Raw genomic sequence first — 15,934 nt, forward strand, 5'->3', positions numbered from 1 at the left:
ATACAGATGTGAGCATGACAGTTCCTTGATGGACTGCAGGTCCTTCTTGGGCAATCCCTTTTAAGAAAACGATACTCTGACAAAGTCTGCAAGAAGGGGAGATTGCATTTGGAGAAGAAGAAACGTGCATTTATACCAATCTTTTTCTCTTTTTTTTTGCATTCGATGAAGCAATTTGACTTGCTCCAAAAGGGAGGGCAGCCCTTTGAAGATTCTCATTCCGTGCTGTTTTTTCTTTTGAAGTCCTTTTCATCCTGAAGGCTTTCCCTCCCTCCCTCCCTGCCTCCCTGCCTCCCTCCCTGCCTCTTTCTTCCCCCACCCCAACAATTCAAGTCTTTAGGGGGTCTACAAAAAAAAAAAAAAACCTAAGAAAGGATTCCCTGAAGGATACCACCCCCCCTGAAGCAGCATCCCCCTTAGGAAGTTCTTCCATGATGTATTTTTGATTTTTCCCCAGCAGCAGGTAGTCACAATGTATTGCGGTTCAATGTCTCCTGGGCAGTGGAGCAATGCTTATTAGAAGCTTTGCCATTCTTCTCACCTAGCTTTATAGCACCTGCAGCACGATTAACTCCCATTTTCACACTCAAAGGCTCTTGTTTGCAAGAGAAGTTCACGCTCAGGTTTGCTAGGCTCAAGAAGAACACAGAGGACGTCTGGAGGCACCTGCTTTATAGACTGCCGCTCTTCATTCTCATCGTTCCAACTGGGTTAGAATGAACTCATTATGTTGGAGTGAAACGTTCCCTTTGGCTATTGGGGGACTGATGGGTTTTCATGGGCCAGGTGGGTTTTCATGCAGCAAGCAGGTCTCTTTTCCACTTTTCCAGAAGCAATGTTGGAATTCAGGTCTTCCTGAAACCCAGTTTAGAGCAGAAGATCCCTGATCAATCTCCAGCATACTTGTATTGATCAGGAGTAGCTGTGGGGTCCCAGATTTGGGCAAAGTGCAAGTGGGGGCACAGGGAAGAGAGCACATTTTTCTCCTGCACTGTTTATCCCGACCTCTTAATGGAGACACCATTAGTCCCACTAGGGAAAACATAGACCCACAAAGATTTATTCAAGGCGTGGGCTTTCGAGTGCAAGCACTCTTCGTCAGATGAAGAGTGCTTGCACTCGAAAGCTCATGCCTTGAATAAATCTTTGTGGGTCTTAAAGGTGCTACTAGACTCTGATTGTATAGGGAAAAGAGAGGATACCTTTTTCTGCTAGGCGTTTCCTCAATGAGGCAAGCTCAGGGGGATGATACTGGAATCATGAAGAAGAAGCAAAAGGAGGAGGAGGAGGAGGAAGAGGAAGTTCAATGACCCATCCCCTACAATCTCCTCCTGATTTCAGTTGCCCAACTCAGCTCCACCTACCCTCCCACCCACTGCTGCTAGGAACAACAAAGGCACTGGAAATCCTATTTCACATCTCCCAGGATCTCGCCCACTTTGGCCCCCAGACTCTGGGGCCCAGAGGTGTCATTGTGACACTGTTATTTATCATTTTATTTATTTACTGTATTTCATCGCTCGCCTTTCTTCCCAGTGTGGCTTATATCATTCGCCTCTCCTCCATTTTATGTTTGCAACAATTCTGCGGGGTAAGTTAGGCTGAGAGGGTGGGACACGCCCATGGTCATCCAGTCACCTTCCATGGCACTCGATCCACTCCACCACAGGTGAGGAAGGTCGGCAAAAAGATGGTTCTTACCAGAGAGATGTCTATCCTCCACAGTTGCATCTTTTTCCAAAGGAACTAATCCCTAAAATCTGGAGATTTGTAATTCTGGACATTCTCCAGGCCACACCAGGAGGTTAGCAACTATACCCCCAACACGCTTCTGTAATTAAAAAAAACAAGATTGAACATACATTCGAGGCATATATTTCAGTGCTGTGTCTGGTTTTTCTCCATTTTTGTTTGAATACATATTTGTGTGTTTTTTTTTTTCTTCTTGAATATTTCCCATTTCTTGTTTTTAAACTCTGCTTTGGGCACTTTTTGACCTCATAATCTCTCCATGCATGACATCACAATTGGTTGCCATGGAAAGGCCCACAATATCAAACAAGAGCAATGGGCAAAGGTTACCTTGCAGAAGAGAGATAGAGATTTCATGGGAAAAATCCATTAATACTTAAATATAGTGCGATAGGAAATATCATAGTATCTTTACCAAAATCAGTTACATAACTTTAAAGAAACACATTCAAGTCAGATGAGACCATATCTGGTCCCCATATCTTCCATTTCAGCGGTAATTGAAGTTTTATACACATGCACAGAGTTTATGCACACACATAGATTACACAAAAAGCCATGGAACGCTATTGTGCATTTCCAAAATCATTCTCAGTTTAATCCAATCTCAGTTTGACCCAGTCTTGCAATTACAAGTAATAACAGGGTTGGCACAGATGCAGCACTTTAGCTCTGAGAATCCCCAAACCCTTTACAAAACAAGTCTCCTTTCCCTCTTCGTTGCTTATGATGTTAAAGACAGAACTATGCAGCTCCTTTTGAAAAATGCAGGCCGTTCGGTTTCCCGTACAACCCATCCTAAGACTGGGCAAGGGACAGCTAAAGAAATCGAAAAGCTGCATGAAAATTATAGGGCCATACCTAAATCATTTTACCGACCTCGGAAGGATAGAAGGCTGAGTCAACCTTGAGCCGGCTGCTGGGATTGAACTCCCAGCTTCATGGTCAGAGCTTCAAACAGCATATAGGCTGCCTTACCACCCTGCGCCACAAGAGGCTTGCTGGGGGGTAAAATGGTAATGACTGGGGAAGGGAAAGGCAAACCACCCCATATTGCCAAGAAAACGCTAGAGGGCATCACCCCAAGGGTCAGACATGACTCGGTGCTTGCACAGGGGATACCTTTACCTTTACCAAGCTCAAGCTATAATGCATGACGGCATTTGCTCCTTTCCTTAGTGGGATTTGCATGTTCAATGGTGGCCATTAAATTGCAGCTGGTTTACACTGAGGCTGCCGAGTTTTCCAAGCAAGAGGTAACAGAGGTGGTTTGCCCTTGCCTGGTTCTGTCGAGTTCCTTGGTGGTCTCCCATCCAACCACTAGCCAGGGCCAACCCTTCATAACTTCTGAGCTGTAACAAGATCACGATGGCCTGAACCATCCAGGTCAGGCTTCTGTGGTCATTGCTAGTAAACAAATAGAACTGAAAAGGGGGGGGGGGAGAGAGAGAGAGACTAGTGTATTGGTAGAAGAAGAAGAAGAAGAAGAAGAAGAAGAAGAAGAAGAAGAAGAAGAAGAAGAAGAAGAAGAAGAGTTGGCTTTTATACCCCACTTTTCTCTATCAGAAGGAGTCTCAAAGCAACCTACATTCACCTTCCCTTCCTCTCCCCACAACAGATTCCCTGTGAGGTATGTGAGGCTGAGAGAACTCTGACAGGACTGAGGCCCCATCCCAGCTCCACCCCCATGTTCTCCAGGTATCTCCCATTCCAAAGCTTGCAACCCTAAGGAGCCTGTTATGTAGTTTTTGCACTATTTAATGTGTCATGTTAATACTTGTGGTATGCTTCCATGTAACTATTAGCTTTCCGGTTGGTTCCAGATTTCTACAATCCTAGTGCATTGTTGGTTGAATTTTGTCTATTGACTCACTGTGACTCACTCCGTGGACTCCACTTTGAGTTCCTGTGAGGCAGGTAGACTATCATTAGTGTCAACGAAACAAATGAAATAAAGGAATAGGCACCGCTTCTCTCTTTTTCTCCCTAATCCCCATTTTCTGATGGTATATCTCCAGTTTCTTCTTCTAAAAACAACATTCAGGAGGAGGAAGGACAGAGAGAGGCAAACAGCCTTGCAGGGCTCCAGTTAGAACATGGAAAGAGATCTGTGAGCTGGCCTTCCAGCTTGAGAAAAATAAGCCAGATACATAAGTTTAAATACATGTAAGTAAAAGCTCCCCCATTATAGTGCGGTTTAAAGTAGAGATGGCTGCGAGATGAGATCATACTTTTAAGCAGGCATTTGGAATCTGACCTTAAATGTTGTGTGTCTTTTAATACCAGCTAAAGGAAGAGTCTTCATTTTTGCTTCACTGGCTATCCTTCTTGCAATTTATACAGACTCTCAAAATCAGATGTTCCCACTGCTCCTTCTCCCCGCAAAGGAAAGTGTGACGTAATGGCTAAGAGGAGCAGACTCTAATCTGGAGAACTTGCTCTGATTCCCCATTCATCCGGTCATAGCCATTTGGGGTGACCTTGAGCCATCACCGTTCTCTTGGAGTTGGTCTCAGAGCTCTCTCAGCCCCGCTTGCCTCACAGGGTGTCAGTTGAGGGGAGAGGAAGGAAATTATATTTGCAGGTTATTAAAAAAAGCAGGTTATAAAAAAATCAGCCCTAACTCAAAACTATTTGGAGTTGGGTTTAGTTGCTGCCTGGTGCTCTGAAGTCCCACCGGGAAGGATGGCGTATGGGGCACAGACACCGAAGCTGGTGCAAGAGAAAGATCATAACACGGAGGACAGGGAGGAAGGCAATTGCTAATTGCCAAGGACAAACGACAGCCATCCATTGGCCAGAAGGAGTCAGTAAGATCAGGGGTAGTCAGCCTGTGGTCCTCCCGATGTTCATGGACTACAATTCCCATCAGCCCCTGCCAGCGTTTGCTGGCAGGGGCTGATGGGAATTGTAGTCCATGAACATCGGGAGGACCACAGGTTGACTACCCCTGGGTAAGATCATGTTGTGAAAGTGGTGATTCATTGGCACAAGATCTGGGGCACAATTTGGCTCCTGAGAAGGTAGCCAGTGCTCAGAAGCAGAGCCATGCAATTTCAAGGGGCAAGGGAAGGTCACATTCCCAAAACATGCAAGGGAGGGCCACATTCCCCAAACAACACAGGCTCCCAGTCTAAGATTTCCACTGATTTCCACTGACCAGATAACATCTTCCTATTTCCCCTAGAATAGTATCACCCCAATAGCTAATGAATAATGTTAGCATTTTTCAATATACCAACACAGTGTCCTCCATTAGCATCCTTTTTCAATTGCAAATGTATATATATTAATGCTTGTTCAGATGCCATGAATGGGGGGGGCTTAAATACCCCAAGCCTAAAAGACAAACATCCCTTAATTTTTTAATAATGGACTCAAAAGGTCTAGGCAGGTCATTTGCATGGGTTGTTCGACTGATAAATCCCAGCCAAACTAACTGCAATCCTTGCTTTACATGGGCTTTTTTTGAGATGATAATGCTACAAAGGGGATAAAAGAGGGAAATTTTAGTGGTAGACACATACACATCCCTGATCTGTTCTCATAAGGCCCTGCCAGTAGCAGAGTGGCAGACATGTGACATTGCAGCTGACCAGTCAATGGAGGAATTGCCCCCCCACACACACACACACACAAACATACTATCTGCCATGGTAATCACCCTATATACTTGCGTATAAGTCTAGTTTTTCAGCACCTTTTTTCACACTGAAAAAGCCCTCCTCGGCTTATATGCGGGTAACTGAAATAGGAGCCTGCTCCAGCCAGCCAATTGTTGCTCTGGCAGCTCGTAGGGCATCAACAGTTTGACTGAGGGACTCTGGTCTTTTTATCCCTTTTGCCTTCACTTCTTCCTCTTCTTCCAAAATATTCTTTTCATCTCTGTGGGTGAAAAGCGGGGTACAAAACCCAGCAGCTATTCATACTCATGACTTTTCTGTATTTGTTGGGGGGGGGGAGGCTGGATGGGAGATGATGGAGCATTTCCCACCCTCGGCTTATATGCAAGTCAATAGGTTTGCCCCGATTTTGTGGCGAAATTAGGTGCCGCGGCTTATATGCGAGTATATGCGGTACATAGTCATTACATAATCCTTGCAGAAAAACACAACCGTTTAAAAGAATGACAATTCAAAAGGGTCAGCATGCTGGCTATGATGAAAACCTTTACATGCCGTGTTTTAAAATTTGTTTTTTAATGTATTTAATGTTTTTAATGTATTTTTATCGTCATGGCTTTGTTTATACTGCAAGTCACCTCGAGTTCCCAAAGGTAGCTAATAAATGTGTTAAGTTAGTTAAATATATCAAATCTGGGCTGGGTCAAACAAGTTCTTACCATACTGAAAAGGAAGACGGGGTCTCCACTGACCACCCAAAAAGACGGATGTTCAGTGCATGCCAAACAGTTGCAAATGTCTCTGGTTTTCATAGAATTATGCATGCACAAGAAGGCTGCCAATTCAAAACGACTGGAAGCCATTGGCAGGCATCACAAAGGACTACTTGGAGTATCACCAAACAACCTTTATTTATGACTCGCTTATATAATTTTTGAGTGATCTAATTGTCTAGCGATCTTATTGAGTGATCTAATTAAATCTAGTTAGAGTGATCCAATTGTCGGTTGCCTAGTGAGTGGACAGTTGCATGGTATGAACGGGCAGGGGGGTAGTAGGACTGGATCAGACTTTATTAGAATGTGCACGTATGAAAAGCCAGTTGTGCTGTACTGCATAGTTAGGGAAGAAGACAATGATAGAAGACGATGCAGCAGACCATCAAAGGCCATTGAATAGATTGATGTATTATTGAACGAATTGTTGAAAAATCAGGTCCCTGTTCAGGACATAAGCTTTTGGAGGGGAGCTGGGGCTCTGTGGTAGAACATACCCATGGCGCACGGAAGACCCCAGGTTCAATTCTCAGGTCATAGGATGTAGGAAAGACCTCTGCCTGAGGCCTTGGAGAGAGCCACTGCCAGTCTGAGTAGACAATACTTACTTTGATGGACCAAAATTCTGATTCAGTATCACATAAGCATAGAGTTGGAAGGAGCCATACAGGCCATCTAGTATAAGGCAGCTTCCTGTGTTCAAGCTGAACTGGAGGGTTTTTGAGCATCCATAGTTGGAATCCCAGCCCTGCCCTTGATGGCCCAGGCTACCCCAACTTTGTCAGATCTTGGGAATTAATCTGCGTTGGCCATAGTTAGGACTTGGATGGGAGGCCACAAAGGAAGTCCACGGAGGTTGCTGCACAGAGGCAGGCAATGGCTAACCCCCCTCTGATTGTCTCTTGTCTTGAAAGCCCTACAACATGACCAATTGGCAGAGGCACATGGTCAATGTAGTCCATGGACATCTGGAGAGCCACTTCTACAGGGTCACCATAAGTCAGTTGCGACTTGATAGCCCTTTCCACCATCAGTATGCCTCCAACCTGATTGTTTTTTAGCCGACATTACTGGAGCACAGGATTGTGCTCAGAAGTATTCCATGGATTAATTGACCAGTTTAGAGCTTTTCATTCATTTAAGCCCCCATAAGGAAAACATAACTGCCTCTTTTCTTTTTTTTATTTTTTGAAGACATGGAAGAGGTCTAGAAACGACGAGGATAATAGGGATGATCATGTTTTCCTTGTGAAGTCTGCTCTTGTTAGAGGCAGCAATCACTAAGTTGCCATGAATGGAAACTCCGACCCAGTCTATAAACATAATGTTGTTTACATCTTTCACTTATGATGATATTTCGAATAAAAATAGTTATAAAATTGCACAGCCGACTCACTGTGCCATAAAAGTGGGAGCATATATTACATTAAGCAGGAAGGAGCTGTATCTCATTTAAAGCACATAACCACATAATTTTGTAGATATGTATCTATAGAGAGATATATCTATCTATGAACAATGAAATTGCCCCAAAATTAAAAAACCTTCTGGCGATATATTTGTAAACATAATCAGCCTATAATCCAATAAAGAGACTCTGCTTTGAATTAATGTGAATTACTCCACTGTTCAGCCTTATACATGTAGAACTTTTCATTTCAACTCTTTCGCTTTTTTTTCCGCCTTTGTTTTGTGAAAATGCAATTTTTGACAATTCGCACCCCCCACCACCACCACCAACTCACTTATAAACAGAAGAGATGGCTACTTGAAAAAGGAAGACGAATAAAACATAGCTGCAGAAATATTTTTTAAAAATACATAATTCTTTCCTACCTGCAAATAGGTTTGGAAGTGGGGGGGGGGGAAGCAAATCCCATTTCTCAGAACTTCTGGCATGAAACACTTTGCATTTTAAAAAGAATCCATCACTTCAATCTTTTTTATGATTCTGATAATGAGAACGAACGCTGTGTTGTTAAATGGAAAGTGCAGCGATTTTATACACACATAAAAAATAGAATGAACCATTTCTTTAATTTAGATAATTTAAAACAAAAGTTTCCCAATGACAACCTTTTAGTTATAATTCATTAATCTATCATTTGACAATGGTCTCTCTCTCTCTCTCTCTCTCTCTCTCTCTCTCTCTCTCTCTCTCTCTCTCTCTCTCTCTCTCCCTCTTTCATATAAAAGCAAGCCTTATGATATAAGAAGACAGATGAAACGCTTTGAGGTTTATCCTGGAAAAGACATGAATCTGCAGATAAATGTTGGGTTTGTAATATTTACTGGAGGAACACGGAGTGAGTCATATTTGTTCAGGTCGAACTTTAAAAGAGTGCTTCCAGGAGTCGTCATTAGTATGACGTGTAAGAGATCAGGGCCTTTGCTTCAGGGTCCTTTGGCCTGAACAATATTTGGAGGCTGGGCAGGTCAGAAGGAAAGATTGACCGCCTGGCCCCTTACAAAGTTGGTAGCACCATGCTTGTCTCCCTCTTGAACCTCCGTTCCCCCTATCCATCACTGCTTCTGCAGTCCTCACGTGACATTCATCTCTTTATGGGCAATATCAGCTGCCAGAACTACCCCACCCACCAGGCATCCCTAGGCCTAAGCACCAGTCTGTCCTGGAACTGGAGGGTCATCATAGAATCATAGAATCATAGAGTTGGAAGGGGACACTCAGGGCATCTAGTCCAACCCCCTGCTCAATGTAGGATCAGCCCAAAGCATCCACGAAGCCAGGCCTCCTGTGGCATTGGGGGACCAGCTGTGGTGCATGGCAATACGTTGTGGCATCTCAGGGATGAGAGTGGCCTTTCCCCATAGGCAGGTCCATGGCAGGATGGCAGGCACGGCATCATGGAAAGCAGCAGCCCTAGATGTAGGGTTGTCTTCTCTGGGTTGGGTTGTGGATTTTTACCCACAAGGCAGTACCCCAAGGTGAAAGTGACTCATTCCCAGCATTTCTGGAATGGTGTGTATACTTAAAATATATACCAAATTGCATGTATTCTACTTTACTGGTAATCGTCATGGCTTCCTCCAAAATGACACATAAGTTAGAAAAAAACTTTATTGGAAATCTTGAAAGAACAATCCTAAACAAGTCATTTGGAAATCCTACTCAGGTCTATTCAATGGGCTTTACAGTCAGGAAAGTGTTTTTAGGACTGCATTGCTGGACACCCATACTCCTGACTAAAACTGAAATAGGGTTGCATAGGAAGGGGAAATGACTCTATTTGCCACTTAGTTTTAGTGGCCTGATTGCAACCCTAGGGATACCTGTTTCCAGTTGTGACCTGGGAATCCCCTGGAATCACAGCTCATCTCCAGAGTACAGAGATTAGTTCCCCTGGAAAAAATGGCTGCTCAGAAGGTGGACAGCCTGGCATTATACCCCACTGAAGCTCCTCCCCAAATCCGATCCTCTGCAAGCTCTGCCCGCAAAGTCTTCGGGTTTCCCCCAGTACCAAGCCAGCAACCCCATGCATCCCTGAACTGTTTACATTTTTTTTGAACTCACTATAGAATCATAGAATCCTAGAGTTGGAAGGGGCCATACAGGCCATCTAGTCCATCCCCCTGCTCAACGCAGGATCAGCCCTAAGCATCCTAAAGCATCCAAGAAAAGTGTGTATCCAACCTTTGCTTGAAGACTTCCAGTGAGGGGGAGCTCACCACCTACTTAGGCAGCCTATTCCACTGCTGGACTATTCTGACTGTGAAAATTTTTTCCTGATATCTAACTTATATTGTTGTACTTGAAGTTTAAACCCATTACTGCGTGTCCTTTCCTCTGCAGCCAATGGGAACAGCATCCTGCCCTCCTCCAAATGACAACCTTTCAAATACTTAAAGGTATTATCCAAGGTACTATACAAGAATGGCACCTCTGAATTACTCTGCCTATTCTTGCTGCCAGATATCTGCTTTTCTGCTAGTGTGTGATACCATCAACTCACTTCTGACTTACAGCAACCCTTAATATCCTCCATCCTATGATTAACAGCTTTGCTCAGGTCTTGCAAATGTTGGCTGCTCTCCAAGCTGTGGCCACCCCTGTTGGGCAAGGCAAGAATGTTCTTTGGCCAAGACCTTGTTCGAGGGCCAGAAGATCAAGCCCTCCCTTTGGCCATCCAAGCGGACTTTTATCCCAGAGCTAGTGAATTATTCAAAGGTGGTTTTTAGTAAATTCGTTTTAAAGATTGTTACAAAGTTAATCAAGGCTGCAAGTTGCTTATAGCCAGCCATAACATACTTGATGGATGTCACCATCAATAATTTGTGTGATGCCCATCTCTAAGATGCTGATTTCCAGCCATTAAAAATTAATTCTTCCCTTTTCGATTGGGTAGCTCACCTCGACATTAAAACATGACGCAAAAGCATGTACTTGTATAGACCTTTCTGAGTCTAGTACATTGAGTACGGTCATTTTGGGATGCAGTTTTGTCATCGCCATGACCATTGCTGAATCAGACTGAAGGACTGTTTCCAGCAATCTCTGTGAATGCTCACAACTAGCTCTCCAATATTTTTGAACATACAGGACCGTGCAGTGGCTAGGGTGTCAGACTAGGATCTAGGTCAGGAGATGCAAGTTTGAATCTCCATATTGCCAAGGAAGTTTTCTGGGCAACCCTGAGCCAGTCGCATTCGCAGAAGAAGAAGGAGGGTAGGTTTTCATACGCTGCATTTTTCTACCTTAAGGAGTCTCAAAGCAGTACAGAATCATAGAATCAAAGAGCTGGAAGGGACTTCAAGGGTCATGTAGGCCATACTCCTGCACAGCAGGACACTCACAAATAACATTCATTTACTTATTCACTAATTTATTTATTAGATTTATAGACCACCACTCTCGGCCCAGCCGGCTCATGGTGGTTTACATAAAAATATAAAATCAACATAAAACCCAATATAATCCATGGCAGCAGCAATCAGCAACCAAGTCTCCCCTGCGGACCCTCAACTCTTCTGCTAGCAGTCATCGTATCCGGTAGATCAGTGGTCCCCAATCTCCAGTCCGGAGACCACTGCCGGTCCGTGGCTCAGTCGGTACCAGGCCATGGCTCCTCTGCGTCCTCCTCCCCAGCTCCTGCCTCGGGGGCTGCCCTGCCATTCTGCCACTGGCTCACTTTTAGTGCTCTCTGGCGGCTGCCATGGCTGGGGCTCCCCCTCGGCATGGCACTGTGCAGCTGCTGCTGGCAGTGCCCCCCAGCAGATGGCAGGAAGTCAGGGGCACCAGCGGGAAAGCAAGTGGAACAGGGGCTCAGGCAGCGGTGACATACCTCAGCAAGACTACTCCCCCCCCCCCCGCCTCACTAAAATTGTCAAACATTGCCCGGTCCCCGGTGATAAAAAGGTTGGAGACCACTGTGGTAGATGACCCTAGGTGATGTTAGCCTGAGGGGAAGCACAGATTGCAAAAAAGGAAGGGAGGGACCCATTCTTACTACCCCAGGCTCCACCCCGGCCTCAACCAAATGCCTGGTAGAAGAGCTCCATATTACACCATTGAAATTCATTTTTTTTAATTTTAGCTCAGTTTTCTAGCCTGTCAAGATCATCCTGGATTCTGTCTTCTGCTGTTTTCTCACTCTCCCAGTTTTGTACCTGGAAAATTGCCTTTTCCCTTATAATCCCCCAAGAGTGTTATGATCCTCAGGATACCTGCTCAGGGACCCCGGCATGAGAGAAATTAAATTGGCCTCAACCAGGGCCAGGAGCTTTTCAGTCCTGGCCCCAGCCTGGTAGAATAAGCTCCTAAGAGAGACTGGGGCCTTGAGGGACCTCAATAAGTTCTGCAATGCCTTCAAGACAGAGCTGTTCCATCAGGCTTGTGATCAAGGCCCATAATAACACCCAACTAACAGCTGGCCTCACCACTAGGAGAAAGAGAAATTAGAAGATTGGCTTCTAATTATTATTGTTATTTTCATTATCATTGTCATCATCATCTGCAAATTTAATAAGCACCCTCTTTATTCCTTCATCCACCTTTCCCTTCTTCTTCTTCTTCTCACATCAGGCTCCTTGTGAGGCCCGTGCGGCTGAAAGAGTTCTGAGGGGACTCAGACAGGCCCAAGGTCACCCAGCGTACTTCATGTGGAAGAGGAGGGGAGAGTCAAAACCAGTTTTCCAGATTAGAGTCCACCACTCTTAACCACTACACCGTGCTGACTCAGCCTAGCTTACCTCACAGGTAAGCTGTTTTGAGTTCCCACTGGGGAGACAAGTTGGGTCTTTGGACTAAGGAAAAAAAGACTATGAATTTGCTTATCAGGACATGCAATGAGTTCTATGTTAAGACATGGATGTCCCAAAATGTAGTGCAGGGCCAAAAAGTCACCCCGGATATACAGACAAGGAAGAGGTGAGAAGAAAAGGGAAGTTTGAAAAAGGGAGTCTAGTGACTCATGGGTGTTAAGCCTAGGACCGAACCTGACTGCTGTATCTTTATGAGCATAGATGAGAGACTCCACCAGTTGTAGCCTTTCCGATCACAGCAGAATTGCAACCTAGCAACCTAAGGACCAAGAAGCATGGGGCAGGGGTTCTGCGTTTTGCATATTGATTTGAACTAACCAGCCATTTCCTTGGCTGCCGACTTCAAGTTTTTCTTCTATTCATTCCCTCCGCACCGCTCATGATTTTGTAATTGATTTCTCTCCTGATGACTTCCAAATGGGTTATCGAAAGAGAGGAGAAAGAGAGTGACTTGTCTTTCTTTCTTTCTTTCTTTTTTTTAAATTCTCCATCTAGATTGGTTGCAGGCCTCTGGGAGTCTGTGGTCAAATCTAAAGCCAGGGAGAATTCCCGTAACGAGGGCTGCTCAGAAGGCACGGTTTATTTATACAGGGGAAATTATTGAAATCATGTTGCCCGAGACTGGCGAGGCCTATTTACAAACAGTAATTCTGAGATGAGCAACACACTGGGACACTCCACGGTGTCTTTAAAAGCTCCCCAACCCCTCCCCCTCCCCCTCCTCCATGTAAAAGCTCTAGCCCCATGAGACATGCCACATGAAAGATACATTCCTTTCTCGTTAAATTAAAATCTAATCATACTCCACAGTAAACAAGGCACAAAGAGCTCGCTCGAAAATTGTGGGATGAAAACCAGCATCGCAAAAGGCCAAGCTCTCCCTTCAGATCTATACTACAGATCTCTCTCACAAGTGCAATCAGTTAAATGTTTGAGCGCTTGACAACAGCTGCCCCGCTAGACTTTTGATCTGCTTGGGATTTCGGCTTTCCTCCATAAATTATGGATCCTCAGATCTGCATGTCCTCCATGTTTGCTGTGGCAGGTCTCCAAAGAGAAGATGGCTTGGGAAGCCATGGGTATATTCTCTCGAAATTCTCAAGTTGTTTCTCTTTTGCAGCCTCCACAAAGCGGATCTGGAACCAATTAGACATGCGCCAGTGACACACAGCCGACTTTGAAAGGAATAACTTTCACTCTTGATCCTCCTCAGACATACAGCCAATGAGAGGCCATCTGGTTTCCATGAGCTTTCACCAAGACCAGGAATCCCAACACTGAAACTTATCCCAGTAAATAGTGGATTGGGTGGCTAGCAGTCCCTGAGGGGGCCGAGTTCTGAACTTGTTGCCCTACAGGCCTCTTCCCACATGTGGCTTCATTGCTAACTACTCATCACTTACAGCAGGCTTTCTCAACCAGGGTTTTCTGATGGCCCTGGAAGGGTTTCCTGAATGGGTGGGAGTTATTTTTTAATATAATTTTTAATTTGTTAAACATTTATCAGGTGATATGACTACATGTAGTCCTGTTGACCCACCCACTCTCCCGAAATGGTCAACTATGGGCCAGGAGGGGATGGGAAGGGGAGGGTTGTGGGCGGGCATGCACCCACCTATGCTTCCCAATCATATTCTTCATGACTGCACCACTTCTGGGTTTTCCCAAAGTCTGAAGAATGTTTCAAGGGTTTCTCAATGGTAAAGAAGTTGAGAAAGGCTGATTTAGAGATTTGTATGGACCATCACACAACTGAAAGAATTTTGCCATTGCCTCACAAGCAATGCTTTCTAAAGGAGACCATTCCCACATTTTGCCTGAAAGTCAAGTGATCAGCAAAGAAGAGTGCCAGTTTGGTGCAGAGTCTAAAGTGTTGGCCTGGTATCTGGAAGGGGCCAGGGCCAATGGTGGAGCATCTGTTTGGCATGCAGAAGGTCACAACTTCAGTCCCTGGTATTTCCAGTTACAAGGATCAGGTAGTAGGCAATGTGAAGACCTTCACCCAAGACCCTGGAGAGCTGCTGCCATTCTGAGTAGACATTTGGATGTTCAAGTGGTCTGGTTCAGCATAAGGCAGTTTCATGTATTCATGTGGGAGACTTGGTTTGACCCTGGAAGCTCACTGGGAGAATTTGGGTCAGTCATGCTCTTTCAGTCTAGCCAAGAGGTGGCCAAACTGTGGCTCTCCAGATATTCGTGTACTAAAATTCCCACAAGCCCCTGCCAGCATGGCCAATTGGCAGGAGGTCACGGGAACTGTAGTACATGAACATCTGGAGAGCCAGAATTTGGCTACCGTGGTCTAGCCTATCACACAGAGTTGTTTGCGAAGGTATAATAAAGGAAGACAGAATGGTGTGTGTGTGACCCTCAGCTCCTTGGAAAATAATAATTGACACCTTATTCCCACCTCTTAAAAGAATGTGACTTCTCAAGCTCTTTTCAGCCATTCATGGGAAGCTGTTTATAAACTTCTCATCTCAGCATGCAATGAGTGCTGTCATGCCACAACCTTGAGATAGTAAATAGGCATTATAAGCCTGGTTTAGAAGATGAAGAAGATTAGGTTTTTATTCCCCGCTTTTCACTACCCAAAGAAGTCTCAAAGCGGCTTACAATTGCCTTCTCCTCCTTTCCCCACAACAGACACCCTGTGAGGTAGATGGGGCTCTGTGAGAACTGCTCTAGCAGGGCTGGCATGAGCCCAAGCTTGCCCAGCTGGCTGCATGTGGAAGAACTGGGACTCAAACCTGGGTTGCCAGATTAGAAGCCGTCACTCTTAAGCATTGCACCAAGCTAGCTCTTAAATGAGACTTAAGTGGTAGAATGTTGAACTGGTAGGGTAGACTGTAGCATTTAGGATTGCAGGTGTTGGATGCCAGTTTTGAATGCTCTTTTACATTTTAAAAAACAAGCAAATGGGAAAAACAGGCTATCGGGTGTTTGCATAAAGTTTTACCAAAGGGGAGCATTCCCAAAGGAGATTATGCATAGTCTGATGCAGTGTACCTCACTCTGTCAGTTTGAACAGCCAGCCAATCGGGTTTGTTTGAAAATGCCCAGCAGTTATAGGATGTAGCTAATAGGAGAACTTGTGCCATGTTGCTGGGTCCGGCCTAGGATTGATTTGAGTTTCTAAGAGACCTTGCTGGAAAATTAAACTCACTTTGACCATTTCTGCACTGGGAACTTCGCTGCCACAGCTCCCATTAGTTGTTGTTCTTGTTGTTAGGTGCGAAGTCGTGTCCGACCCATCGCAACCCCATGGACAATGATCCTCCAGGCCTTCCTGTCCTCTATCATTCCCCAGAGTCCATTTAAGTTTGCACCTACTGCTTCAGTAACTCCATCCAGCCACCTCATTCTCTGTCGTCCCCTTCTTCTTTTGCTCTCAATTGCTCCCAGCATTAGGCTCTTCTCCAGGGAGTCCTTCCTTCTCATGAGGTGGCCAAAGTATTTGAGTTTCATCTTCAGGATCTGGCCATCTAAGGAGCAATCTGGGCT

Source organism: Paroedura picta, chromosome 2, assembly GCF_049243985.1.
Source record: "Paroedura picta isolate Pp20150507F chromosome 2, Ppicta_v3.0, whole genome shotgun sequence".
Lineage (NCBI taxonomy): Eukaryota > Metazoa > Chordata > Lepidosauria > Squamata > Gekkonidae > Paroedura > Paroedura picta.